Source organism: Henckelia pumila, chromosome 1, assembly GCF_033568475.1.
Source record: "Henckelia pumila isolate YLH828 chromosome 1, ASM3356847v2, whole genome shotgun sequence".
NCBI lineage: Eukaryota > Viridiplantae > Streptophyta > Magnoliopsida > Lamiales > Gesneriaceae > Henckelia > Henckelia pumila.
In genome coordinates this window covers 167,963,803-167,970,903 of record NC_133120.1, presented here as the reverse complement: position 1 = coordinate 167,970,903, position 7,101 = coordinate 167,963,803, and the positions used below count along the sequence as shown (strand labels likewise).

At 35.6% G+C, this 7,101-nt stretch overlaps 1 non-coding gene across 1 annotated transcript; it reads left to right on the top strand.

The window, feature by feature from the left end:
- Nucleotides 1-588: 588 nt before the first annotated feature.
- LOC140876734 (small nucleolar RNA R71) lies at nucleotides 589-695 on the top strand. Its single transcript, XR_012148971.1, has one exon. It is a non-coding gene; the product is annotated as a small nucleolar RNA R71 (small nucleolar RNA).
- The last annotated feature ends 6,406 nt before the right edge of the window (nucleotides 696-7,101 follow it).

Genomic DNA, 7,101 nt, shown 5'->3' with positions numbered 1-7,101 from the left:
ATCTCCATATTATCAAGCCTATTCTCAGTTCTCTCAAATCTTTTTGTTGACTCAAAAATAAAATTACCAACCAAATCCTTCAAAGATGACCTACCCTCATCCTTTTTATTATTGAACCCCGGTGGAGGATTCAATACATTATTATTATTTACATATGAAAAATTCTCATGATTGCGCAAACTAGGATGATATTGATTTGGTACATGATTACCTCGATAGCCAGTAAAATTTTGGTTGTTACTGAGCTTGCTCCACACTCACAAATCCATCAGCAGAAGTTACGACATTCACTACTGATGCCGATTCATTTGAACTTTGATTTCCTTTGGTCAGCGCAGCCAATTGTGTAGAAATAGTAGCCATCTGAGCAATCAAAGCAGTGAACGCATCAACATCATTTATTCCAGCAGGCTTCCTTATCGCAGATCTCTCACTCGGCCACTGATAACTATTAATAGTCATTTGTTCAAGGATCTCATAAGCCTCCGTAGGAAATTGAGAGAATATCGAACCTCCAGCTGCAGCATCCACAGAAATACGAGTTGACCCAAACCATTGTAGAATAATTCGATCTGTTCCCAATCTGAAAAATTATGATTTGGACACTTCCGAAGAAATTCCTTGTAACCCTCCCAAGCTTCATACAGTAGCTCATAATCTTGCTGTTTGAAAGTAGTGATCTCAATTTTCAGTTGAGCTGACTTGGCAGACAGAAAATATTTAGCCAAAAATTTTGAAGCCATGTCATCCCATGTAGTGATACTTCCAAGAGGTAGTGACTGCAACCAACTGCGATCATTGTCCCTAAGAGAGAACAAGAACAATCATAATCTGATGGTGTCTTCAGTAACACCATGAATTTTCACTGTGTTAGCAATCTCCAGAAAAGTGCGCAGATGTAAATTCGGATCTTCAGTCGCTGCACCCCTGAATTGATTCTGCTGCACCATATTGATCAAAGCTGGCTTCAATTCAAAATTATTTGCCGTGATATTCTGCCGAGCTATTCCAGAATAATGATTGTTGATCACCGGTCTAAAGTGATCTCTGATTCGCACCAGAGCATTATTTACAACTCTTTCTCTTTCTTCAGCCATTTGCTGCAACTCTTCTCTTCTAGCTTTTCTCAAAGCTTTAGCAGTTTTCTCCATTTCCGGATCAAAGAGCAGTGAGTCGTAACTCTGGCTTTTTCGCATAAACTGCATAAACAAGAGAAATATTTAAAATTAGAACAAAAAAAAAATAAAATAAAATGCTCTAAATCAAACTTAAGACTAATTAGCACAATTTAATATAAATCAAATAAAATTCATTCCCCGGCAATGACGCCAAAAACATGTTGCGTAATTTTGTGCCCGCAAGTGCATGGTGTCAAGTTTTAATATAAAAAATGATTTAAGTCGATGCCACAGAGAATGAATAAAATGATATTATATTAAATATTTGCAACTAATAAAATCTTAATCCTATGTAGAGCTATGAGAATGGTTTGAGTGTAAATAACTAAAAATTGCAATAAATAAAATTAATTAACGACGAGTTCGCAAGAGGAAAATTCAATGAGAGACAAATTCTAGAGGTTCGACATCGCTTAACCATCCACCAAGTTAATTCATAAAAAAATCTATATCATAAATTCTTCTAGTTTATTAGCCAAGAATTTTTTTTATTTTCTACTACCTCTCTCGAGTGTCAAGCAGAATTCGTATTCAATAGAAAACTCAATATCTCTATCTAAGTTCAACTATTAAATCTGGTAAATGGCACAGTAATTCTTACAAAGGCTTCAATGGAGTTATAAGCCTCTCGAACTCTATAAACATTAAAGATGTATTTTCCTACGGTCCTATTCAAAATCGTCTCTCTTGAGTGCTAGATTTCAAATAAATATAACAATTCAACTAATGATCAGTTAATTGAACGCAATCAATTCAAGAAAACACAAATAAACCGAATGAATAATTCTAATATATCAATCAAAATATCAAAAAACATGGTTTCAAGTCAAGCTACGTCGTCCCTCTAGACAAATGAATTAGTTTATAATGAAAATAAAAATCAAACAAAGCATGTTCTTGAACATCATTCAAAAATTAGGAGAAAGAATGAAATAAAAATGAAGGTAGATGATGCTTCTCCGTCTCCGGTAGTCGCTTCGTCCGTATTCGTGCCAAGAATGCTTATTCTCCCTTTTCCTTGGTCTCTAGCCGTCTCCAGCCTTCAAAAACTAATGAAAACCCTTGATTCTAACCTGATATATGCCAAAGAGTCCTTTTAAAGTTCGAGACTAAAATTTTTCAAAAATACGACATGTCAGGCGCGGGTGAGCTACCCTCGGGCACAAGTGCGCCGCGTTTTTGGGTTCCAGGGTGCGGGTGCGCTGTCCTAGGGTGCAGGGGCACTTATCGCTGATAAGTTTCTCAAAATAAGAGCTACAGGGTGCGGGTGCACCGGTTTCGGGCGCGGGAGCGCTACAGCGCATCCAACTCGCGCAACATTCTTGAAAAAATCATAACTTGAGTTCTAGCCATCAGATCGAGCTGAAATTTTAACAGAAGCTTTAACACATCCCAAAATTCATTTTGAATGGTGAATATTGGATTTGGGTGTATCTAGAAGCTCCAGTAATTTTGTAAACTTGCAGCTCCATAATTACTTTTTTCGTTTCTTCTAGTTACTTTTTCTCCAATCCTTGCATCTCACAAAAATAACAACAAATACGCATAAAATCTACTCGATGAAGCACAAAAGCGAAGTCAAATCATATGCAAATTAAGTTCATAAAATGCACTTATCATAGTGATGCATGAGTATTTTGCATTGTAGTGTTGGACTGTAGATGCGAGGCATCTAGGAGTATATTATTGAGGTACACACATATTATCCGAGATATCAGGTTGAATATACATATATTGTGTTTACGTGTTTTCTGTGGCATTTCTATATGCATTGATATTATGTTGCATGCATGACCATGTTGAGCTTTATGCCTTGATTTGCATAGTTGTAGTAGGGGCCGCTCAACCCCATATTTTTAGTGGATGGATTCCATGAATGTGGATCCGGATATATCCGCAGTTTTATGGTATGAGAGCCAACTCTTGATGCGACGAACCAGCGTGATACATACCATGACGCCTTGACTGAGCAGTCTTCTAGATAGGTTCTCCAGTACCCGTCATATTGCATGTGCATGCATGGTATATGTATATTCGTACACTTGTACTGAGCTTTAATGCACACGTCCAGTTTTTTTTGATTTTCTGGACACCCCATTCGACGAGACAATTGCAGGTGTTCCACAAGGACTTGGGATTTTGTGGTGACCATGCAAGAGCTTCAGGAGTAGTAGTAGCTAGGATATTATATTGATTTATTTCAATTGTTTTGTATAATTGGATTTATTTTGCCGGTTGTATATTGCCGGTCCAGTATTTATTTGGTTTCTGTAGCTTATCTCTGATTATTTTTTATTGCATGCTTAATTAAACTTAAGAATTTGATTAGTAGTGGATCCGAGTTAGAGTCACTACAAACATCCTGGATAACACATATGTTTATACTAAGAGGGATAATGTATTATCGAAATCAGGGGGAGATTTGGCATTCAGGGGGAGTTGTGATATGTGCTGAATTGATTAAATATATTTTCTCCAGAAAGACAAAAAGGGAAAGATTGAAGATAATATTTATTTTCTTAAATATTTTCAAGTTTTAAAAAATTTATTTAAGTTTTTTTCCTTTTTTGTATTTGAAGTGTTTTAAATTGATTGAGATATTTTAAATAGGAATTATCTTGTACTCAATTGATTTGTTTAATTAATTGTTTGCTATGAGATATTATGTATTTATCATAATATATATATTTTTATCTTCTAACTTAATTATCAATATTTCCTTATCTTTGTAGATTCAATCTTGAATTAAGGAAACAAGATCAAGGCATTTTGTAGACAAGTTTTACACCCTTAAAAAAAAAAGAGTGCGTAGAGATCGGTGTGGCTTGTAGAAGAGAGTAGAGGAGAGAACTTGAGCGTAAAATTGAGAGATTTCTGAAAGAAGAAAAAGCTTGTTTTTCAGCCAGAGTTGGTATTGTGATTTACTTGATTGCCTTGAAGATTTGAGAGCATTTGAAGATCGGTCGAAGGCTTGTGTTGCTCTCGTATTTTGGCATCGAGGATCAACTCCTTTCTTAGATTTTCTTGTTCTACTTTCAGTAGAATTTTAGGAAGTTTTTTTATTTGCTTTATTTATTTTATTTTCTTATTTGTTTTTGAGAAAATTGATTTTTGATGTTATTGACTCGTATTATGGTTTTGTAAAACATTTACAATTTTCTAGTGAAGTTTTTTGTCTTGAGGCACTGCACGAGTACTTTGTACTTGTGCTTAATCATTCATGTGTGTTTATTTATTTGCTGCTATTTTATTCACGCTTTTTAATATTTTCGCAGCATGTTGTGTCGGATGTTGTTGACATCTGAAACAACATCTTAATATGATATTTATCATACCCCAATATTCCTAACAATCTATGTGCCAATGACCACAGGATCGTGGTTCAGGCCATAGGCCGAACATGGCCAAATTAAAATGTAACAACAGAAAACATATAAAAATGATCTCTGCACCGATCGGAGACGTAGTACTATGCACAAATCTAGACCTAGTAGTTTTGATTAGGATTGTGCAATTATTAGATTAAATCGAAAAACCGACCAAACTATTATTTATTTTTTTTGAAAATTCAGTTCGGTCATTCGATAATGCGGTTTTGAAATTTGAAAAACAAATAGTTTCAATTTGTTAGGTTTTGGTTTTGGTTTCGAAAAATTGAGTTTAACCTATTTATAATAAATAATTTATTTAAATTATATATGGACTACAAAATTAATTACATCAACACATTTTTCATATCTCAACCCAATATATCATATATGGGTCGCACATCAACCCAATATTTAATAAGAATTACATCAACCCAACTGCGGCGTGCGACTGTGCGAGGTTGCGATGGTGTAAACGAATTGAGCCAATTTGTGAGTTTTTTGAGCCAACTCGATAAATATTTGAATCGTATTCGAACTTACCGAACTCGAGCCGAATACATACATGTTCGAACTTTTTTTTCGAACCGAGTTCAAGCCAAAATTATTTTGTTCGATAGTTTGCGAATAGTTCGTGAGCCTTAATATTTTATTAATATAGTATAATTATATAATAAATATATATACATTTCGAACTGTTTTGAATATTTTGAGCTTTTCGAACCATAATATCTGAGTAATAGTTCGAATAGTTCACGAATAGATTCGAATATTTCAAACCGAAATCGAACTCGAACTTCATTTCGAGCCGAGCTCGAGCCAAAATATTTAAAATTTTTGAGGTATGAATCGAGCTCGAACTCGAATATACTTAATTCGAGCCGAATTTGAGCCTTAAATTTTTATCATTATTCGGCTTGATTCGGTTTGTTTGCACCCTTAGTTGCGAGCAACGGCCATGGCCGATTTCTCTTCCTAAATTTCATATGTCTCCCAATAATTGATGGACAATTAAATTATACTAGCAATTTTGGCACACCTGATTCGTGTGTGACGTAGTACTGTTAGATCACATTCTCGGATCGGTCAGATCTGATACCCGTAGCAGCGAAAGTTTAAAAAATTTTATATTCTGATCTGGAATGATTCCAGATCATGGGTACCAAATCCGTACGATTAAAATAATATACGTAAAATAAAACAGAATTAAATTTTAACTCTCAAGTCTCAACTTGAGGTTATGGACTCCAACAGATAAATCTGCTATTCTTGTATATCCCAGGAACCGATGCCCCGATCAACTCCTGAATCAGGTCCACGAACAGAAATCTAAAACCCTCTGATAGACTGCACTAGAAAGTCTATCAGAAGTTTCTATGAAGAGAAATTAACAGATCTGATCTGTCAAACCAGACTGCAATTTTTGAAAATTGCAGACTGGATTTTTGAAATCGGGAGACTAAAATTTCGGCCAACCCTAGGGAGAATGCTCTCTAGGTTTTCGAAATTATGAGCTGTATTATTTAATTTTTGTACTGGAATAACTTATTTATAACATGGGCTGCTAACAGCTTAGGATCCGTTAGTCATAAGTTCAAGCCTAACAAGCAAAGCCCGTATGTTCAGAAATTAATATAAAATTCATCGCGACTCAAATTGATAAACCAATTTTACCAATGTGTACAGTAACTTTTTCTGCACATTTTAAAGTCAAGATAAATTTTTTGAATCCGAATTTAGTGGTTTCCAACAATGGCATCCCCATGTCATTTTAGAAAATCTCACTCCCTTTATTCATCAATAAGAAGTCCTACTTCTCGTTCGCTAAATTTAACTCATTAAATTTAACTATCTCAATGGGGATTAGAAATCTATTACTTGTGTGACCCTCAATGGTTCATGGATACAGCTAGCCGTGGGCTCACAACTCCTTGTGACTCGGAACAACCTTTTTCGAATTGCCCATCGAATCATGGTAAGAGTGCCTAGCAACATCGCCCCATGATTCCCTAGGTAGCACTAATAGTGCCTGCAAGAACCAGTGGGTTTCGGTTAGCGTACAGTACGGCCCCTTCATCCATATATCCTGATCGAATCAACAACCATTGGTACATCGAGAGTCGTTCGAGATTCAATAATTATGCAATACCTCTTGAAGATCAAATAGTGACATTGCATGTACAACTAGGAAACCAAGTAACCTAAAGAACATCATGTACTCTGGCCAGAGATTTGTCACACTAATATATACTCAGATCGCATAGGATATCCACGCTCGCAAGCATGTGGTGAATCCTTGACAACAAAGCATCGACCCCGATATGTGTCGTAACTGTGCCCAATCTCGACACCTGATGACCCTCATGGAGTCGGTAAACGAGTCAAAGTACAGTACTAGCATATAAAGTCTCAATTTTGTTTCAAGTAGTAAGTACTAATGGTGTATAACCAAAATCATGGACTTATCCACTCAATTAGTGAAAACCACTTGAAAAGTCCGAATAGGGTAGTTCGATCATCCATCCAATGAATATCCATTTGCATGCTTCGAACAT